A 23,452-nucleotide genomic window follows, 5' to 3' on the forward strand; every position below is an offset into this window, starting at 1 on the left:
ATGGTTTAGAGAAACCTAAGCTGTCATTTCTTAGAAGTTTGGGGTTGCGACGCTTATGTGAAAAAGTTTCAGGCTGATAAGCTCGAACCCAAAGCGGATAAATGCATCTTCATAGGACACCCAAAACAGTTGGGTATACCTCCTGTCTCAGATCCGAAAGCAATAAGGGATTGTTTCTAGAATCGGGTCCTTTCTCGAGGAAAAGTTTCTCTCGAAAGAATTGAGTGGGAGGATGGTGGAGACTTGATGAGGTTATTGAACCGTCACTACAACTGGTGTGTAGCAGGGCACAGGAAGTTGTTCCTGTGGCACCTACACCAATTGAAGTAGAAGCTTATGATAGTGATCATGAAACTTCGGATCAAGTCACTACCGTACTTCGTAGGATGACAAGGATGCGTACTACTTCAGAGTGGTACGTGATCCTGTCTTGGAAGTCATGTTGCTAGACAACAATGAACCTACGAGCCATGGAGAAGCGATGGTGGGCCCGGATTCCGATAAATGGCTCGAGGCCATAAAATCTGAGAGAGGATCCATGTATGGAAACAAAGTGTAGACTTTGACAGAACAACTCGATGGTTGTGAGGCTGTTGAGTACAGATGGATTTTAAAAGGAAGACGGACAATGATGGTAAGTATCACCATTAAGAAAGCTCGACTTGTCGTTAAGATGTTTTCCGACAAGTTCAAGGAGTTGACTACGATGAGACTTTCTCACTCGTAGCGATGCTAAGAGTCTGTTGGAATTATATTAGTGATTACTGCATTATTTATGAAATCTTGCAGATAGGATGTCAAAACATTGTTTCCTTGACGTTTTTTTTAGGAAAGGTTGTATGTGATACAAACCGGAAGGTTTTGTCAATCCTGAAAGATGCTAATGAGTATGCAAAGCTCCAGCAATCCTTCTAGGGACTGGTGTAAGCATCTCGGAGTTGGAATGTATGCTTTGACGATGATCAAAGATTTTGGGTTTATACAAAGTTTATGAGAAACTTGTATTTCCAAAGAAGTGAGTGGGAGCACTATAGAATTTCTGATGAGTATATGTTGTTGACACATTGTAGATCAGAAATGATGTAGAATTTCTGGAAAGCATATAGGGTTATTTGGAAAGTGTTTTTCAATGGAAAGCCTGGATTAAGCTACTAGAACATTGAGCATCAAGATCTATAAGGATAGATCAAAACGCTTAATGGTACTTTCAAATGAGCACATACCTTGACATGATCTTGAAGGTGTTCAAGATGGATCAGTCAAAGAAGGAGTTCTTGCCTGAGTTGTAAGGTATGAAGTTAAGACTTAAAGCTCGACCATGGCAGAACAGAGAGAAAGGACGAAGGTCGTCCCCTATGCTTAGACATAGGCTCCACAGTATGCTATGCTGTGTACCGCACCTGAAGTGTGCCTTGCCATGAGTCAGTCAAGGGGTACAAGGGTGATCCAAGAATGGATCACAGGACAACGGTCAAAGTTATCCTTAGTAACTAGTGGACTAAAGAATTTTCTCGATTATGGAGGTGATAAAGAGTTCGACGTAAAGAGTTACGTCGATGCAAGCTTAACACCTATCCGGATAGCTCTGAGTAGAGATGCCGGATACGTATAATGGAGCAACAATTTAGAATAGCTCCAAATAGAACGTGGTAGCAACATCTAGGAGATAACATAGAGATTTGTAAAGCACACATGGATCTGAAAGGTTCAGACCCGTTGACTAAAACCTCTCTCACAAGCAACATGATCAAACACAGAACTCATTGAGTGTTAATCACATAGTGATGTGAACTAGATTATTGACTCTAGTAAACTCTTTGGATGTTGGTCACATGGCGATGTGACCTGTGAGTGTTAATCACATGGCGATGTGAACTAGATTATTGACTCTAGTGCAAGTGGGAGACTGTTGGAAATATGCCCTAGAGGCAATAATAAATAAGTTATTATTATATTTCCTTGTTCATGATAATCGTTTATTATCCATGCTAGAATTGTATTGATAGGAAACTCAGATACATGTGTGGATACATAGACAACACCATGTCCCTAGTAAGCCTCTAGTTGACTAGCTCGTTGATCAATAGATGGTTATGGTTTCCTGACCATGGACATTGGATGTCGTTGATAACGGGATCACATCATTAGGAGAATGATGTGATGGACAAGACCCAATCCTAAGCATAGCACTAGATCATGTAGTTCGTATGCTAAAGCTTTTCTAATGTCAAGTATCATTTCCTTAGACCATGAGATTGTGCAACTCCCGGATACCGTAGGAGTGCTTTGGGTGTGCCAAACGTCACAACGTAACTGGGTGGCTATAAAGGTACACTACGGGTATCTCCGAAAGTGTCTGTTGGGTTGGCACGAATCAAGACTGGGATTTGTCACTCCGTGTGACGGTGAGGTATCTCTGGGCCCACTCGGTAGGACATCATCATAATGTGCACAATGTGATCAAGGAGTTGATCACGGGATGATGTGTTACGGAACGAGTAAAAGAGACTTGCCGGTAACGAGATTGAACAAGGTATCGGGATACCGACGATCGAATCTCGGGCAAGTATCGTACCGCTAAACAAAGGGAATTGCATACGGGATTGATTAAGTCCTTGACATCATGGTTCATCCGATGAGATCATCGTGGAACATGTGGGAACCAACATGGGCATCCAGATCCCGCTGTTGGTTATTGAACGGAGAGTCATCTCGGTCATGTCTGCATGTCTCCCGAACCCGTAGGGTCTACACACTTAAGGTTCGGTGACGGTAGGGTTATAGAGATATTAGTATGCAGTAACCCGAAAGTTGTTCGGAGTTCCGGACGAGATCCCGGACGTCACGAGGAGTTCCGGAATGGTCCGGAGGTAAAGAATTATATATAGGAAGTGCTATTTCGGCCATCGGGACAAGTTTCGGGGTCACCGGTATTGTACCGGGACCACCGGAAGGGTCCCGGGGGTCCACCGGGTGGGGCCACCTGCCCCGGGGGGCCACATGGTCTGTAGGGGGTGCGCCTTGGCCTATATGGGCCAAGGGCACCAGCCCCAAGAGGCCCATGTGCCAAGAGAAGAGGAAAGGGGAGAGTCCTAAAGGGGGAAGGCACCTCCGAGGTGCCTTGGGGAGGATGGACTCCTCCCCCCCTTGGCCGCACCCTTCCTTGGAGGAAGGGGCAAGGCTGCACCATCCCCCTCTCCCTTGGCCCTATATATAGTGGGGGGAAGGGAGGGCAACCATACCTAAGGCCTGGCGCCTCCCTCTCCCTCCCGTGACACATCTCTCTCCCCCTGCAGCGCTTAGCGAAGCCCTGTTGGAATCCCGCTACTTCCACCATGCTGTCGTGCTGCTGGATCTCCATCAACCTCTCCTCCCCCCTTGCTGGATCAAGAAGGAGGAGACGTCTCTGCTCTCTACGTGTGTTGAACGCGGAGGTGCCGTCCGTTTGGTGCTAGGATCATCGGTGATTTGGATCACGACGAGTACGACTCCATCAACCCCGTTCTCTTGAACGCTTCCGCGCGCGATCTACAAGGGTATGTAGATACACTCCTCCCTCGTTGCTAGATGACTCCATAGATAGATCTTGGTGACACGTAGGAAAATTTTGAATTTATGCTACATTCCCCAACGGTGAGGGGGTATTTATAGAGGCAGTGAAAACTGTTCGCCCGAAGATTTGGGACGAACATGCCCCTGACCCTTCTCCTTCGCACGACATGTGTCACCCACGTACAGAGAGGTGGAGATCGTGTAAGATCGTGGGTGAATAAAAAATTCATCGTGGGATGCGGAACGGTTTGAGCGGCAAAACCGAAAATATGGATAAGATTAGTTTTAACGTTCCGTTCGCAATTTCTTCAGCTGACAAGGACACAGTGAAGATTTTGAACGAGTTTCAAATAGAACGCACATGAAGAATTTGTGAATTGATTGGATTGAGTATAGCACAGAGGGGGAAGGGTCCGATCACATTCATTTAGCAGAAAACACCAACTTGAAGAAATAGTCATAAGTGAATGTTGTAGAGGACATAAACTCATATATATATATATATAGACAATGAAGAAAAACGACTGAAACAGTGAAGATTTTGAAAAGTTGAAGAATTTGAACAACTGTGGAATTTCAACAGAAAAAAACTCAAATTGAAGATTTTCAACTTTTGTGGTGACGTGACCCACCGTATAAGAATGCTGATTTCAGACAGCGCGTACAATTGTCGTACGGTTGTGAGAATCAAATTCTTCATTAATTTCTTCACACTTAGAGTGTTATTCTTCATTGATTGAAGAAAAACGTTTCTTCATGTGTTGCACATCTAAGTCATCAATTTTGCATAAGTGTTAGGATGAGTGCCCTTACATTCGAAGACTCTAAGATATTTAGCTCACACCGTAACTTGCTAAATCTCTTCTCATCCAAGGGCTTAGTGAAGATATCGGCTAGCTGTTCTTCAGTCTTCACATGCTCAATAGAAATGTCGCCCTTCAACACATGATCGCGAAAAAAATGATGATGAATCTGAATGTGCTTTGTCTTCGAGTGCTGAACTGGGTTGTGAGAAATCTTGATGGCACTCTCATTGTCACAGAGGAGAGGCACATTCTTCACGTTGACGCCATAGTCCTTGAGTGTTTGCTTCATCCATAGCAGTTGAGCACAGCAAGAACCAGCAGCAATGTACTCAGCTTCAACAGTAGACAGTGATACGCAGTTCTGTTTCTTCGAGGACGAACAGACCAAGGATCGTCTGAGGAAATGACATGTACCAGATGTTGACTTGCGGTCCACACGATCACCAGCATAGTCAGAGTCAGAATATCCAATGAGATCAAAATCCGAGCCCTTGGGATACCATAATCCTAGTGTTGGTGTGTGAGCTAGATATCGAAGAATATGCTTCACAGCCTTATGGTGTGATTCCTTCGGTGCAGCTTGAAATCGGGCACACATGCAAACACTAAGCATTATATCTGGCCTAGATGCACATAAGTACAATAATGAGCCAATCATGGAGCGGTATACCTTATGATCGAAGTCAATACCATTTTCATCAGTGCATAGTTGACCATTTGTGGGCATAGGAATTTTGATGCCTTTGCAATCTTGCATGCCGAATTTCTTCAGGACATCCTTGAGGTATTTCTTCTGAGATATGAATATGCCATTACGCTGCTGACGAATTTGAAGACCTAAGAAGAATTTCAACTCTCCCATCATAGACATTTGATATTCTTCACTCATCATATAGGCAAATTCATCACTATAACGTTGGTCAGTACAGCCAAAGATGATATCATCAACATATATTTGGCACACAAACAGTTCACCATCATAAGATTTAGTAAAGAGAGTGGGATCGAGTGAACTGGGTGTGAAGCCTTTCTTCATGAAGAATTCCTTCAAAGTATCATACCATGCCCGTGGGGCCTGCTTGAGGCCATAGAGGGCCTTATTGAGTCTGAAGACTTTGTCAGGATGTTTTGGATCTTCAAAACCTGGGGGTTGAGCAACATATACTTCTTCCTCAAGTTTACCATTGAGGAATGCACTTTTCACATCCATTTGATATAAGATGATATCATGATGGTTAGCATAAGCATGTAATATGCGAATAGCCTCAAGTCTAGCAACAGGTGCAAAAGTTTCATCGAAATCAACTCCTTGAACCTGTGTGTAGCCTTGAGCTACTAGGCGTGCCTTATTCCTCACCACAAGGCCGTTTTCATCTTGCTTGTTGCGGTAGATCCACTTTGTGCCTATGATATTATGCTTGCGAGGATCTGGACAATTGACCAGTTCCCAGATGTTGTTGAGCTTGAACTGATGTAATTCTTCTTGCATGGCCTGAATCCACTCAGGCTCCAGAAATGCTTCATCTACCTTAGTGGGCTCTGTGATAGAGACAAAAGCAAAGTGCCCACAAAAGTTAGATAGATGAGAAGCTATTGAGCGTGTGAGAGGACCTGGTGCTCTAATGTCATCGATGATCTTCTCCACTTGCACTTCTTTTGCAACGCGAGGATGAGCTGGTTGTCGTTGAGGAATTTGATCTGCAATTTCATCAGCATCAATTTCTTCAGCATTTTCTTCAGGTGCATCAGCTCGACGTTCTTCACGTTCTGGAATGAATTCTTCAGCAGATTCTTCAGTAGGAATGACATCTTCAGTAGCCTTGTGCTTGATAGAATCCTCAGGTGCTGGTTCATCTAACACAGAAGGTAGGTGCTCTCTTTGCGAGCCATTAGTTTCATCGAACCGCACATCTACAGTTTCAACAATCTTGTGAAGAACATTGTTGAAGACTCTGTAGGTGTGCGAGTCCTTTCCGTAACCAAGCATAAAACCTTCATGTTCTTTTGGTGCAAATTTAGAGTTGTGATGAGGATCTCTAATCCAGCATTTAGCACCGAAGACTTTGAAATAACTCACATTGGGTTTCTTGTCAGTGAGGAGTTCATAGGCAGTCTTCTTGAAGAATTTGTGAAGATATACTCTGTTGATGATATGGCACGCAGTATCAATTGCATCAACCCAGAAACGACGAGGGGTTTTGTACTCGTCAAGCATAGTGCGAGCCATCTCAGAAAGAGTCTTGTTCTTGCGCTCCACGACGCCATTCTGTTGAGGAGTATAAGGAGCAGATAACTCATGAGTAATACCAAGTTCATCAAGATAATCATCGAGACCCGAATTCTTGAACTCAGTGCCATTGTCACTTCTGATGTGCTTGATCTTCACACCAAAGTTTGTTGAAGCCCTCGAGAAAAATCGTTTGAAGACTTCCTGCACTTCATGTTTGTAAGTAACAAGGTGTACCCATGTGTAACGAGAGTAATCATCAACAATAACAAAGCCATATTGAGATGCTTCATTCGAAACAGAGGAATAATGATTAGGACCGAAGAGATCCATGTGAAGCAATTCAAATGGACGAGTAGTGGTCATGATAGTCTTCGCTGGATGCTTGGCCTTGGTCATCTTTCCAGCTTCACAGGCACCGCATAAGTGATCCTTGAGGAATTTGACATTCTCAATGCCAATGACATGCTTCTTCTTCGCAAGTGTGTGCAAATTCCTCATGCCTGCATGACCAAGTCTTCGATGCCATAACCATCCTTCTGAAGCTTTTGCAAGTAGGCACACGACTGGTTGTGAATCTACAGAGAAATCAACAATATACATGTCTCCTCTCCTAAAGCCTTCGACGACTTTGGAATTGTCAGCTTCCATAATCACAACACAACGATACTTGCCAAAGACAACAACCATATCAAGATCACAAAGCATTGAGACAGACATAAGGTTGTATCCTAAGGACTCAACAAGCATGACTTTGTCCATGTGTCGATCCTTTGTGATAGCAACCTTACCTAGACACAATACCTGACTTTTGCTTTTGTCAGCGAAGATGATATGCTTCAGATGCGATGACGATAGGGGAGCATCCATCAATAGATTCTTGTCACCAGTCATGTGATTTGTACATCCACTATCAAGGACCCACTCAGTGGCTTTGGGTTGATCATCTTGCAGATGAATTAGTGCAACTTACGAACCTCATATACTTCAGCAGTGAAGAATATGATATCAGAATTCATCAGATCAATTTCATCAAGCAGTAAGATAGATAACGCAGTGTGAGGACTTGAGAAATGAAAATTCATTTCTTCATGATTAGCCTGCGCCCTTTCAGGCAATATGTCAGGTCCCCGACAAATTCTTCAGACGTTACAGTACGTCTGGAGACCTGACCCTGCAGAAGAGATTAGTTCTTCTTCTTCACCACCCACATTTGAAGGGGTGGCAAAGAGTTCATCGCTCTGCGAGCTCCATATGAGAATGGTGGCATAGCAGCCAAACCATTTCATCTCACATAAGAGGGGTTAGAGTAAGCATATGAATAAGTAGAGAAATTCTTCGAGGACTTATGAACATAATGATTAGAAGAATAATGCTCATATTCATAGCCCTTGGCTCTTCCTTGCGAAACAGAGTTGTTAGCACGATGATGTTCATATGAGGACTTTGATCCTTTTGAGGAATTTGATCCACGTGAGGAATTTGGTCCGTATGAGGACTTGGATCCATATGAAGAATTTGATCTGGGGTTCCTATTCTTCACAAGTGGTGTCATGAGGACATTCACCTGAAGACTTTCAAGGCACTTTTTGGGAACCCAGATTTTCTTCATAGGGGAACCATTCCTGCAGTTAGTGCCAACATATCTAGCAAATACTTCACCATTCTGATTTTTGAACAGTTTATAGTTGGAGTCAAATGACTCATCAGAAGAATGAGAAGATTCACATGTATAACCAGATAAATTAGATGGATCAACTGGAGGTCCCTTTGCAGCAACCCATGAGGTTTTGGGGTACTGCTCAGGCTTCCAATATGTACCATCAGCATTGAGTTTCCTCTCAAAGGCAATACCCTCTTTCCTAGGGTTCATGTTGAGGATCTGCTTTTTAAGCACATCACAAAGAGCCTGATGCCCTTTGAGGCTTTTGTACATGCCTGTCATGTACAATTCCTCCAGCCCTGCATCGTCATTGATACTAGCAATGTCCTCAGATGAGGAATTAGTGATAGCAGAGGCAGGTGAAGAATTTGTAACATTAGAAGCATTTGAACATTCAGGTGAAGAATTAGCAGATTCTCGTTCAATGCATTTCAAACATGGAGGAACAAATTCTTCCTGAGCAGGGCTGATTTGTTGAGCAAGTAATGAATCACGCTCCTTCTGAAGATCTTCATAACTCACTCTTAGATTCTCAAGATCTTGCTTTCTTTGAAGAAATTCATAAGAAAGCTTCTCATGATCAGGCAAGAGAGTGTTATGATGACCTTGAAGGTTGTCCAACCTGGTCTGAAGTCTCTGAAGATTTTCAGTCAAGGCTTTAGTGCGATCCATTTCTTCACCCAACATATCATCACTTTTGTCTAGCATGTTTTGAACCTTTTCAAAAACCTTTTGTTGTTTCACAACAATCTTAGCAAGTTTTGTGTAGCTGGGCTTAAGATTTTCATCGGATTCATCTTCACTAGACTCAGAGTAGGTATATTTAGGTACCTTGGCACCCTTTGCCATGAATCAATAGGTGGGAGCATAGTCATCATTGCCTTCATCAGCCTTGGTGGTGAGGTCATTTTCTTCAGGGTTGAAGATAGACTTGCTGACGAATGCAGTAGCGAGGGCTAGGCTCGCCACACCAGACTCGGAGTCCTCAGAAGCCTCCTCTTCCTCTTGTTCCTCGGATTCAGCATCAAAGTCTATTTCCTTACCAATGAATGCCCGAGCCTTCTTGGAGCTGCTCTTCTTGTGAGATGAAGAATTTGAGGATTTTGATGATGAAGATTTTGAGGATTTCTTCTTTTTCTTTGCATCATCAGAACTGTACTCCTTGTATTTCTTCTTCTTTGATTCCTTTTCCCACTAAGGACAATCTTAAATGTAGTGTCCAGGTTTCTTGCACTTGTGACAAAGGCTCTTCTTGTAGTCACTAGATGAGGAATCATTGCTCCCTGAGGGTTTTCCAAAGCGACCACGTCTTGAGAACTTCTGGAATTTCTTCACAAGCAGTGCTAGATCATGACTCAGTTCTTCAGGGTCACCAAGGCTGCCACCAGAGTCTTCATCTTCGGATTCTAATACTGCCTTGGCCTTCAGTGCACGTGATCTGCCATAGCTCAAACCATAGAGATCTCTTTTTTCAGCAAGCTGGAACTCATGAGTGTTTAGCCTTCAGAGGATATCAGCGGGGTCAAGTGACTTGTAATCAGCACGCTCTTGTATCATCAGTGCCAGAGTATCAAATGAGGAATCAAGTGATCTCAGCAATTTCTTCAACACCTCATGGTCGGTGATGTCAGTGGCACCAAGTGCTTGAAGCTCATTTGGGATGTCAGTGAGGCGATCGAAGGTTTGCTGAACGTTTTCATTGTCGAGTCTTTTGAAGCGGTTGAAGAGATTGCAAAGAACATCAACTCGAGAGTCACGCTGAGTTGAGACTCCTTCATTCACTTTGGATAGCCTATCCCAGATAAGCTTGGCAGTCTCCAAAGCACTCGCTCTTTCATACTGTCCATTGCTCAGATGGCCACAGATGATATTCTTCGCTTGGGAATCGAGTTCCTTGAATCTCTTCACATCGGTAGCGTTCAGTGAGGGTGAGATGGAGGGAACACCATTTTCCACAACGTACCAGAGATCGTTATCAATTGCCTCAAGATGCATACGCATCTTGTTCTTCCAGTAGGGGTAGTCCGTCCCATCGAAGGTAGGACACCCAGCAGAGACCTTGATCATACCTGCGGTCGACATAACTAAAACTCCAGGCGGTTAAACCAAAATCACATAGAACAAGGGAGAACCTAGCTCTGATACCAATTGAAAGTGCGTTATATCGACTAGAGGGGGGGTGAATAGGCGATTTTTATGAATTCTTCACTGAGGAATTTGCTGGTGAGGAAATTCCTTAGCGAAGAACTACTTGCAGCGGAATAAGTACTCAGAAGTAAACATAACAGAATACATGCATGATCATCATGATGAAATGAAAACAAACACAGAGTACAGAAAGCGTAAGCACAGGATAGCACAAAATGAAGACACAACACAGTAATGAGGAAATTGAGAAAGTCTTCAGTCAAAGTCTTCAAACATAGATATGAACAAACACACAACACAGTAATGAGGAAATGAAAGTGTTGAGGAAATAGAACCAGTTGGCTTAGTGAAGACAATGATTTGGTAGACCAGTTCCAACTGTTGTCTTAGTTGTACATCTGGTTAGAGCGGCTAGGTATTTAAACCTGAGGACACACAGTCCCGGACACACAGTCCTCACAGTATTCTCCTTGAGCTAAGGACACACAGTCCTCACCCAATCACTCGTGGTAAGTCTTCAGGTGACTTCCGAACCTTCACAAACTCGGTCACTCGGCGATCCACAATTCCTCTTGGATGCTCTAGACCATGGCGCCTAACCGTCTGGAAGAAGCACAGTCTTCAAAGGTAAAAAGCGTCGGATCCACGCAGGATCAATCTCTTCAGTGATGCTCAATCACTTTGGGTTTGTGGGTGTTTGGGTTTGGGTTTTGGATTTTCCTCACTTGATGATTTTCGCTCAAAGTCCTCGGAGGATGGGATGCTCTCAATTGACAAGTGTCAGTTTCTCTCGGAGCAGCCAACCAGCTAGTGGTTGTAGGGGCCGGCTATTTATAGCCTAGGGAGCAGCCCGACATGATAAGACATAAATGCCCTTCAATGATATGACCGTTGGATGGACAAGATATTTTGGGACAGCTGGCGCGTAGCACAGCAACGGTCGGAAATTTGAGGTACAAATTCCTCAGGGCTATCATGTTCCTCATTGTGTAGGCAATACGCACTGGCGAATTCCTAACTCCTCAGTCAGAACAAAGTCCTCAGTGACCAGAAGAACGGCGTCTCTGTCACTGAAGAAATTGACTGAACTGTATGAGATTTCCAATGGCTTCACTCGAAGGGATTGGTAGGTGTAAGGTTTTGAGTTGAGCATCACATGGAAATTTTTCCTTAGTATTTCCTTGACCCCCTTTAACAATACGGTGTTTCCTATGACTCAAGAAATAGAAAATGAAACTACGAAAACAAAAGTCTTCACGCTCCATGTTCCTCGAATGAATACCAAGTCTTCAAGGTCACACCAATTTCTTCACTTTCAAATTCTTCAGAAAGTCTACAGAATACCAAAGTCTTCAATCGAAGAACTTCATTTTTAGGTGTCGACTTTCTCTGTATATATCAAACTCCTTATAGACTTATAGACCTGTGTGTTGGAAATATGCCCTAGAGGCAATAATAAATTAGTTATTATTATATTTCCTTGTTCATGATAATCGTTTATTATCCATGCTAGAATTGTATTGATAGGAAACTCAGATACATGTGTGGATACATAGACAACACCATGTCCCTAGTAAGCCTCTAGTTGACTAGCTCGTTGATCAATAGATGGTTACGGTTTCCTAACCATGGACATGGATGTCGTTGATAACGTGATCACATCATTAGGAGAATGATGTGATGGACAAGACCCAATCCTAAGCCTAGCACAAGATCGTGTAGTACGTATGCTAAAGCTTTTCTAATGTCAAGTATCATTTCCTTAGACCATGAGATTGTGCAACTCCCGCATACCGTAGGAGTGCTTTGGGTGTGCCAAACGTCACAACGTAACTGGGTGGTTATAAAGGTGCACTACGGGTATCTCCGAAAGTGTCTGTTGGGTTGGCACGAATCGAGACTGGGATTTGTCACTCCGTGTGACGGAGAGGTATCTCTGGGCCCACTCGGTAGGACATCATGATAATGTGCACAATGTGATCAAGGAGTTGATCACGGGATGATGTGTTACGGAACGAGTAAAGAGACTTGCCGGTAACGAGATTGAACAAGGTATCGAGATACCGACGATCGAATCTCAGGCAAGTAATATACCGATAGACAAAGGGAATTGTATACGGGATTGATTGAATCCTTGACATCGTGGTTCATCCGATGAGATCATCGTGGAACATGTGGGAGCCAACATGGGTATCCAGACCCCGCTGTTGGTTATTGGCCGGTGAGTTGTTTCGGTCATGTCTACATGGTTCCTGAACCCGTAGGGTCTACACTGAAGGAAATATGCCCTAGAGGCAATAATAAAGTTATTATTTATTTCCTTATATCATGATAAATTTTTATTATTCATGCTAGAATTGTATTAACCAGAAACGTAATACATGTGTGAATACATAGAAAAACAGAGTGTCACTAGTATGCCTCTACTTGACTAGCTCGTTAATCAAAGATGGTTATGTTTCCTAACCATAAACAAAGAGTTGTTATTTGATTAACGGGATCACATCATTAGATGAATGATCTGATTGACATGACCCATTCCATTAGCTTAGCACCCGATCGTTTAGTATGTTGCTATTGCTTTCTTCATGACTTATACATGTTCCTATGACTATGAGATTATGCAACTCCCGTTTGCCGAAGGAACACTTTGTGTGCTACCAAACGTCACAACGTAAATGGGTGATTATAAAGGTTCTCTACAGGTGTCTCCAAAGGTAGATGTTGGGTTGGCGTATTTCGAGAATAGGATTTGTCACTCCGATTGTCGGAGAGGTATCTCTGGGCCCTCTCGGTAATGCACATCACATAAGCCTTGCAAGCATTGCAACTAATGAGTTAGTTGCGAGATGATGTATTACGGAACGAGTAAAGAGACTTGCCGGTAACGAGATTGAACTAGGTATTGGATACCGACGATCGAATCTCGGGCAAGTAACATACCGATGACAAAGGGAACAACGTATGTTGTTATGCGGTCTGACCGATAAAGATCTTCGTAGAATATGTAGGAGCCAATATGGGCATCCAGGTCCCGCTATTGGTTATTGACCGGAGATTTGTCTCAGTCATGTCTACATAGTTCTCGAACCGTAGGGTCCGCATGCTTAACGTTACGATGACAGTTATTATGAGTTTATGCATTTTGATGTACCGAAGTTAGTTCGGAGTCCCGGATGTGATCACGGACATGACGAGGAGTCTCGAAATGGTAGAGACATAAAGATTGATATATTGGATGACTATATTCGGACACGGGAAGTGTTCCGGGGTAGTTTCGGATAAAACCGGAGCACCGGGGGGTTACCGGAACCCCCCGGGGGATTAATGGGCCTCATGGGCCTAAAGTGGAGAAGAGGAAGGGGCTGCCAGGGCAGGCCGCGCGCCCCCTCTCCCCCTAGTCCGAATTGGACAAGGAGGGAGGGGCGGCGCCCCCCCTTTCCTTCTCTCCTTCCACCTCTCCTAATTGGACAAGGAACGGGAGGGGAGTCCTACTCCCGGTAGGAGTAGGACTCCTCTTGCGCACCTCCTCTAGGCCGGCCGCACCCCCCCCCTTGGATCCTTTATATACGGAGGCAGGGGGCACCCTAGGACACACAAGTTGATCCTCGTGATCGTTCCTTAGCCGTGTGTGGTGCATATTCCACCTCGGTCATATCGTTGCAGTGCTTAGGCGAAGCCCTGCGTCGGCAGAACATCATCATCGTCACCACGCCGTTGTGCTGACGGAACTCATCCCCGAAGCTTTGCTGGATCGGAGCCCGGGGAGCGTCATCGAGCTGTACGTGTGCTAAGAACTCGGAGGTGCCGGAGTAACGGTACTAGGATCGGTCGGATCGGGAAGACGTACGACTACTTCCTCTACGTTGTGTCAACGCTTCCGCAGTCGGTCTACGAGGGTACGTAGACAACACTCTCCCCTCTCGTTGCTATGCATCACCATGATCTTGCGTGTGCGTACGAATTTTTTTGAAATTACTACGAAACCCAACATACACACTTAAGATTCGATGACGCTAGGGTTATTAGGAAGACTTGTATGTGATTACCGAATGTTGTTCAGAGTCCCGGATGAGATCCCAGACGTCACGAGGAGTTCCGGAATGGTCCGGAGGTAAAGATTTATATATGGGAAGTCCTATTTTGGCCACCGGAAAATGTTCGGGATTTTTTGGTATTGTACAGAGAAGATTCTAGAAGGTTCCGGAGTGGGGCCCACCTGCATGTGGGGACCCACATGAACGTGAGTAGTGGGGGCAAGGCCCCACACCCCTGGTCAAGGCGCACCAAGATCCCCCCTTAGAAGGAATAAGATCATATCCCAAAGGGTAAGATCAAGATCCCTAAAAAAGGGGATAACAATCGGTGGGGAAGGGAAATGATGGGATTTCTTTCCCCCACCTTTGCCAACGCCCCAATGGACATGGAGGGCAAGAAACCAGCCCCCTCCACCCCTATATATAGTGGGGAGGCACATGGGAGCCGCACCCCTTCCCAAGGCGCAGCCCCTCCCCTCCCCAACACCTCTCCTCCTCCGTTAAGAGCTTGGCGAAGCCCCGCCGGAGTACTGCTGCTCCACCACCACCACGCCGTCGTGCTGCTGTTGGAGCTTTCTTCCTCAACCTCTCCCTCCTCCTTGCTGGATCAAGGCGCGGGAGACGTCCTCGCTCCGTACATGTGTTGAACGCGGAGGTGCCGTCCGTTCGGCGCTAGGATCATCGGTGATTTGGATCACGACGAGTACAACTCCATCAACCCCGTTCTCTTGAACGCTTCCGCTCGCGATCTACAAGGGTATGTAGATGCACTCCTCTCCCTCTCGTTCCTAGAAGACTCCATAGATTGATCTTGGTGACACGTAGGAAAATTTTAAAATTCTGCTACGTTCCCCAACAGTGGCATCATGAGCCAGGTCTATGCGTAGTTTCTATGCATGAGTAGAACACAAAGTAGTTGTGGGCGTCCATTTTGTCAATTTACTTTCCGTTACTAGTCTTATCTTGATTCGGCAGCATCGTGGGATGAAGCGGCTCGGACCGACCTTACACGTACACTTACGTGAGACAGGTTCCACCGACTGACATGCACTAGTTGCATAAGATGGCTAGCGGGTGTCTATCTCTCCCACTTTAGTTGGATCGGATTCGATGAAAAGGGTCCTTATGAAGGGTAAATAGAAATTGGCATATCACGTTGTGGTTTTGGCGTAGGTAAGAAACATTCTTGCTAAGAAACCTATAACAGCCACGTAAAAATTTGCAACAACAATTAGAGGACGTCTAACTTGTTTTTGCAGCATATGACGTGTGATGTGATATGGCCAAAAGGATGTGATGAATGATATATTTGATGTATGAGATTGATCATGTTCTTGTAATAGGAATCACGACTTGCATGTCGATGAGTATGACAACCGGCAGGAGCCATAGGAGTTGTCTTAATTTATTTATGACCTGCGTGTCAACTTAAACGTCATGTAATTACTTTACTTTATTGCTAAACCGTTAGCCATTGTAGTAGAAGTAATAGATGACGAGACAACTTCATGAAGACACGATGATGGAGATCATGATGATGGAGATCATGGTGTCATGCCGGTGACGATGATGATCATGGTGCCCTGAAGATGGAGATCAAAAGGAGCAAAATGATATTGGCCATATCATGTCACTATTTGATTGCATGTGATGTTTATCATGTTTTACATCTTATTTTCTTAGAACGACGGTAGCTTAAATAAGATGGTCCCTCGCAATAATTTCAAGAAAGTGTTCCCCCTAACTGTGCACCGTTGCGAAGGTTCGTTGTTTCGAAGCACCACGTGATGATCGGGTGTGATAGATTCTAACGTTTGAATACAACGGGTGTAAGCCAGATTTACACAAGCAATACACTTAGGTTGACTTGACGAGCCTAGCATGTACAGACATGGCCTCGGAACACGGAAGACCGAAAGGTTGAACATGAGTCGTATAGAAGATACGATCAACATGAAGATGTTCACCGATGATGACTAGTCCATCTCACGTGATGATCGGACACGGCCTAGTTGACTCGGATCATGTATCACTTAGATGACTAGAGGGATGTCTATCTGAGTGGGAGTTCATCAGATGAACTTAATTATCATGAACATAGTCAAAAGATCTTTGCAAATTATGTTGTAGCTTACGCTTTAGTTCTAATGTTAAGATACGTTCCTAAAAAAATTTAGTTGAAAGTTGACAGTAGCAATTATGCGGACTGGGTCCGTATTCTGAGGATTGTCCTCATAGCTACACAAAAGTCTTATGTCCTTAATGCACCGCTCGGTGTGCTGAACCTCGAGCATCGGTTGTGGATGTTGCGAACATCTGACATACACGTTTTGATGACTACATGATAGTTCAGTGTGTAATGCTAAATGGTTTAGAATTGAGGCACCAAAGACATTTTCTGAAACATCGCAGAACATATGAGATGTTCCAAGGGCTGGAATTGGGATTTCAGGCTCGTGCCCACGTCAAGAGGTGTAAGACCTCCGACAAGTTTCTTAGCCTGCAAACTAAGGGAGAAAAGCTCAATCATTGAGCAGGTGCTCAGATCGTCTGAGTACTACAATCACTTGAATCAAGTGAGAGTTAATCTTCCAAATGAGAAAGTGATGGTTATACATAGTCACTGCCACCAAGCTATTAGAGCTTCGTGATGAACTATAACATATCAGGGATAGACATGATGATCCTTGAGCAATTCGCGATGTTTGACACCGCGAAAGTAGAAATCAAGTGGGAGCATCAATTGTTGATGGTTAGTAAAACCACTAGTTTCAAGAAGGGCAAGGGCAAGAAGGGATACTTCATGAAACGGCAAGTCAGTTGCTGCTATAGTGAAGAAACCCAAGGTTGAACCCAAAACCCGAGACTAAGTGCTTCTGTAATGAGGGGAACAGTCACTGAAGCAGAACTACCCTAGATACTTGGTAGATCAGAAGGCTGGCAAGGTTGACAGAAGTATATAGGATATACATTATATTAAATGTGTACTTTACTAGTACTCCTAGTAGCACCAGGGTATTAAGATACCGGTTCGGTTGCTAAGTGTTAGTAACTCGAAATAAAATGCTATGGAAAAAACGGAGACTAGCTAAAGGTGAGATGACGATATATGTTGGAAGTGTTTCCAAGGTTGATGTGGTCAAACATCGCCTGCTCCCTCTACCATCGAGATTAGTGTTAAACCTGAATAATTGTTATTTGGTGTTTGCGTTGAGCATAGACATGATTGGATTATGTTTATCGCAAATACGGTTATTCATTTAAGGAGAATAATGGTTACTCTATCTATTTGAATAATACCTTCAACGGTCTTGCACCTAAAATAAATGGTTTATTGAATCTCGATCGTAGTGATACACATGTTCATGCCAAAAGATATAAGATAGTAATGATAGTACCACACACTTATGGCACTGCAATTTGAGTCATGTTGGTATAAAACGCATGAAGAAGCTCCATGTTGATGGATCTTTGGACTCACTCATTTTTGAAAAGATTGAGACATGCGAACCATGTCTGTTGGTGGATATGCATGAAGAAACTCCATACAGATGGATCGTTTGGACTCACCTGATTTTGAATCACTTGAGACATGCAAATCACACCACATGGGCAAGATGACTGAAAGGCCTCATTTTCAGTAAGATGGAACAACAAAGCAACTTGTTGGAAGTAATACATTTTGATGTGTGCAGTCCAATGAGTGCTGAGGCACGCAGTGGATATCGTTATGTTCTTACTTCACAGATGATTTGAGTAGATGATGAGTATATTTACTTGATGAAACACAAGTCTGAATTATTGAAAGGTTCAAGTAATTTCAGAGTGAAGTTGAAGATCGTCGTGACAAGATGATAAAATGTCTATGATATGATCATAGAGATGAATATCTGAGTTACGAGGTTGGCACACAATTAAGACATTGTGGAAATTGTTTCACAACTAATACCGCCTGGAACACCATAGTGTGATGGTGTGTCCGAACATCATAACTGCACCCTAATTGGATATGGTACATACCATGATGTTTCTTATCGAATTACCACTATCGTTTATGGGTTAGGCATTAGAGACAGTCGCATTCACTTTAAATAGGGCACCACACAATTCCGTTGAGACGACACCATATGGTTTAGAGAAACCTAAGCTGTCGTTTCTTAAAAGTTTGGGGCTACGACGCTTATGTGAAAAGGTTTCAGGCTGATAAGCTCGAACCCAAAGCGGATGAATGTATCTTCATAGAATACCCAAAACAGTTGGGTATACCTCCCGTCTCAGATCCGAAAGCAATAGGGATTGTTTCTAGAATCGGGTCCTTTCTCGAGAAAAAGTTTCTCTCGAAAGAATTGAGTGGGAGGATGGTGGAGACTTGATGAGGTTATTGAACCGTCACTTCAACTAGTGTATAGCAGGGCACAAAGAGTTGTTCCTGTGGCACCTACACCAATTGAAGTGGAAGCTTATGATAGTGATCATGAGACTTCGGATCAAGTCACTACCAAACCTCGTAGGACGACAAGGATGCGTACTACTTCAGAGTGGTACGTAATCCTATCTTGGAGGTCATGTTGCTAGACAACAATGAACCTACGAGCTATGGAAAAGAGATGGTGGGCCCGGATTCCGAAAATTGGCTCGAGGCCATAAAATCCGAGAGAGGATCCATGTATAAAACAAAGTATAGACTTTGAAAGAACTACTTGATGGTCGTGAGGCTATTGGGTGCAGATGGATTTTTAAAAGGAAGACGGACAATGATGGTAAATGTCACCATTAAGAAAGCTCGACTTGTCGTTAAGATGTTTTCCGACAAGTTCAAGGAGTTGACTACGATGAGACTTTCTCACTCGTAGCGATGCTAAGAGTCTGTTGTAATTATGTTAGCAGTCACTGCATTATTTATGAAATCTTGCAGATAGGATGTCAAAACATTGTTTCCTCACGATTTTCTTGAGGAAAGGTTGTATGTGATACAACCAGAAGGTTTTAACAATCCTGAAAGATGCTAACAAGTATGCAAAGCTCCAGGAATCCTTCTAAGGACTGAAATAAGCATCTCGGAGTTGGAATATACGCTTTGATGATGATCAAAGATTTTGGGTTTATACAAAGTTTATGAGAAACTTGTATTTTCAAAGAAGTGAGTGGGAGCACTATAGAATTTCTGATGAGTATATGTTGTTGACATATTGTTGATCGGAAATGATGTAGAATTTCTGGAAAGCATATAGGGTTGTTTGAAAAGTGATTTTCAATGGAAAACCTGGATTAAGCTACTTGAACATTGAGCATCAAGATCTATAAAAATAGATCAAAAACCGCTTAATAGCACTTTCAAACGAACACATACCATGACAAGATTTTGAAGGAGTTCAAAAATAGATCGACAAAGAAGGAGTTCTTGGCTGTGTTATAAGGTATCAGTGTTGAGTAAGACTCAAGACCTGACCACGGCAGAAGAGAGAGAAAGGACGAAGGTCGTCCGCTATGCTTTAGACGTAGGCTCCACAGTATGCTATGCTGTGTACCGCACCTGAAGTGTGCCTTGCCATGAGTTAGTCAAGGGGTACAAGAGTGATCCAGGAATGGATCACATGACAGCGGTCGAACTTATCCTTAGTAACTAATGGACTAAGGAATTTTCTCGATTATGGAGGTGGTAAAAGAGTTCATCGTAAAGGGTTACGTCGATGCAATCTTTGACACTAATCTGGATGATTCTGAGTAGTAAACCGGATGCGTATAGTAGAACAGTTATTTGGAGTAGCTTCAAATAGAGCGTGGTAGCTGCATCTGCTAGATGACATAGAAATTTGCAAAGCAAATACGGATCTGAAAGGTTCAGACCCGTTGATAACGCTGGGAACGGTTTGGACTGAAACCAGAGTTTCAGTCAGTTTTCTTATCGGTCCGCTTTTGGATTGGGCGAAATGGGCTAAGTCCTTGAATCAATTTAATTTGGTCTAGGCTTTAACAATTGTTGGACTGGGTTGGCCCGGTCTGGACAGGAACCAACTGGTCTCAGACCATTTCGACCCGTAGTCTGAAACCGGATCGACGACCAAATCAACACACGCATCCTGACCTAGCGAGGAGCGCCTCCACCGCCCGCCGTCCACCGCCCACCGCCGCCAAACCAGGATCTTCCGCCGCCGCCCGCCGCCCGACTGGAGCTTGGTCGCGGCCTTCCCATCCATCTGACACCATCCGTCCAGGTGCAGTGGATCGCCGTCTTCCCCTCCCTGGCTGGAGCTTGGCCGCCGGTCACCGCTACGACTCTACGGTTAGGGATCGCCGCTGCCATTGCCACTGGTTGGAGCTCGGCAGGTCAGTGCATCACCAGCCTTCTCTCCCCCCTCTCTCCCTCTCTCTCCTCTCTCTCTATCTCTGAACCCCACCCGTCTCTGCAGGTGAGGGTGGGACGCCGCCGATCAAGAGTCCGCCGCCGGTGACCGGTCGTCCTGAAAGTATGGAGCCGCTGTAGGATGTGAGTGGTGCAGCAAAGGAACAAGAGGGAGAGCATACATCATAGTCCTCAGCTGAGGGTAAGTGATTCTTTGTCCTGAAAGAAACACAGTGACAGAGAGCGTTCAGGTTCAGTGAAGAACTGAGCCTAGTTTTCAGAGTGATTAAGAAAGAAATTTCTTTTTCTTTGCATTTTAGGTCCGATTATGATGCTCCTGTGAAGTACCTATGCACATTTTAGGTTCAGGTTCAGTCAAATTTTTTACATGGAGCATTCAGGTTCAGTGAAGAACACATTTGCTGTTTTAAGAGGAAAATTATATCGGACATGATTTAATTTTCTGTTAGCATGGTCTTTCTAAATGACACAGCAGTGGCCAAGGATAACTACATAATATGTCCACATCAGGGATGCCGTGATCTTTGTCTCTGTCGATCTCTGTCGTGGCCACTCGATCTCTATCTCTGTTGTGGATAGAGATCGCTATTCTGCGGAGTACCTATGCACGTAGCTACAGTAGCTGTATCTCTCACCACTCTTTGTTGACGACATGTGTAATCATGCTAACAGAAAAAGAATCTGTGGATGTATCTACATATGATCTTGTAGTTTCAGACTAACATATATTACCAAATGCAAATATCGTTGCTGAAGAACTCAGTTAACAAGTTGAGTTTCAGAACAATATAAGTTGCTCTGTTTATGAGTGCAAGCATATTTGATTATTATTGAACTATTTTTGCATCTGTGCAACTGTTATTATTGGGGGCATACAACTGTTTAAGTTGTTACATACTATTCTTAATTGACAGGTCACATTGTTCTGAACCTTTTATTATGTTTGTAATTCTAATGTTCCGGTCTAAATCTTCATCATGTTGCCGAGAGGATGCGGCGTGTAGTCAGAGTTTCAGTCAGCGATACATATTGTAGATTATGAAACATATAGTACTACTAGTAGTATAGGTAACTGTACTGGATGCCCCAAGTTATATTCATTTGCACTTCCGTATATAAATACAATACCTTTCTTGTTGCCAGATTTGACTGATTATGCACAGAGAAATTGATGTGTCTATTTGTGCTAAATGCTACCTTGGCCGTGAGAAAGCAGAGTGATATTTGTGCAAAAACAGAGTGATATTTGGTCAATTCTCCTTGGACTTTGAGTGATGGTTCACACTTCACCTCAGCAAACTAGTCTCAAGTGACATAATGTACCACTATTCTTTGGTCAAAATACTCTGCTTTCCCGTCACGAAAATTCTCTTCATTTGACCACATACTAACAGTGTATAATGGCAGGGATGTGATGGATGTCTAGTTTTTGTTTTTTGTTTTTTTAGAAGCATCCATAGGGAATTATTGCTTTCCATGTTAAGATAAAAACAGAGCATAGCAACCATAGAAGTGATATTCTTCTAAGCCTGCAGATTTTTTGAATTGAAGAAATCTATGTTCTGCTAGTGAGATATGGTCGTGTTAAAGTGCGGTGATTGCTATGCACATAATTGATCACAGTGACAACTTGAATATCATTCTGATGTACTTGTTAATATACTCAGGTATCAAGAAGAAAGCCGGGGTAGAAGAAACCATTCAGAAAAGGGAGATCAAGTCCAGCAACTATGTAAAATTCATTCTGTAACTGAGTTAACATTCAGCAACTATGTAAAATTCCATTGTCACATCCATTCTGTGTAATAATTCTAGACCCCATGATGTAACATCCAACGGCTACTTAGCTAATCAGCAAGCTATCCTTTTCCTAGTAAAACTGGTTTGCTACTCTTATTCATTGTCCATGGATTGAAACTATGGGTTGAATCCATAAATGGCATATGGTTTGGATTGGTTTGGGTGGAAAGCGCATGTAGTTTGGTTTGGTTTGGATGCTAGCTTAATTATTTTGGTTTGGTTTGGTTTGGTTGCTGGAGGTGTAGTCATATAGTTTGGGCTGGGTTTAGTTTGGATGTCAAACTATTCCCAGGTTTACCCATTGACTATAACATCTCTCACAAGCATAACATGATCAAACCCAGAACTCATTGAGTGTAAATCACATGGTAATGTGAACTAGATTATTGACTCTAGTAAACTCTTTGGGTGTTAGTCATATGGGGATGTGACCTTGAGTGTTAATCACATAGCGATGTGAACTGGATTGCTGACTCTAGTGCAACTGGGAGACTGTTGGAAATATGCCCTAGAGGCAATAATAAATTAGTTATTATTATATTTTCTTGTTCATGATAATCGTTTATTATCCATGCTAGAATTGTACTGATAGGAAACTCAGATACATGTGTGGATACATAGACAACACCATGTCCCTAGTAAGCCTCTAGTTGACTAGCTCGTTGATCAATAGATGGTTACGGTTTCCTGACCATGGACATTGGATGTCATTGATAACGGGATCACATCATTAGGAGAATGATGTGATGGACAAGACCCAATCCTAAGCCTAGCACAAGATCGTGTAGTTCGTATGCTAAAGCTTTTCTAATGTCAAGTATCATTTGCTTAGACCATGAGATTGTGCAACTCCCG

General features: G+C 43.4%; 1 long non-coding RNA gene across 1 annotated transcript; it reads left to right on the forward strand.

The window, feature by feature from the left end:
- The first annotated feature begins 20,444 nt into the window (after positions 1–20,444).
- On the forward strand, positions 20,445–22,766 carry LOC123063704 (uncharacterized). Its single transcript, XR_006430540.1, has 3 exons — positions 20,445–20,760; positions 20,844–20,978; positions 22,465–22,766. It is a non-coding gene; the product is annotated as an uncharacterized lncRNA (long non-coding RNA).
- The last annotated feature ends 686 nt before the right edge of the window (positions 22,767–23,452 follow it).

The sequence above is a fragment of the Triticum aestivum genome, chromosome 1A, assembly GCF_018294505.1.
Source record: "Triticum aestivum cultivar Chinese Spring chromosome 1A, IWGSC CS RefSeq v2.1, whole genome shotgun sequence".
In the NCBI taxonomy this organism is placed as follows: domain Eukaryota; kingdom Viridiplantae; phylum Streptophyta; class Magnoliopsida; order Poales; family Poaceae; genus Triticum; species Triticum aestivum.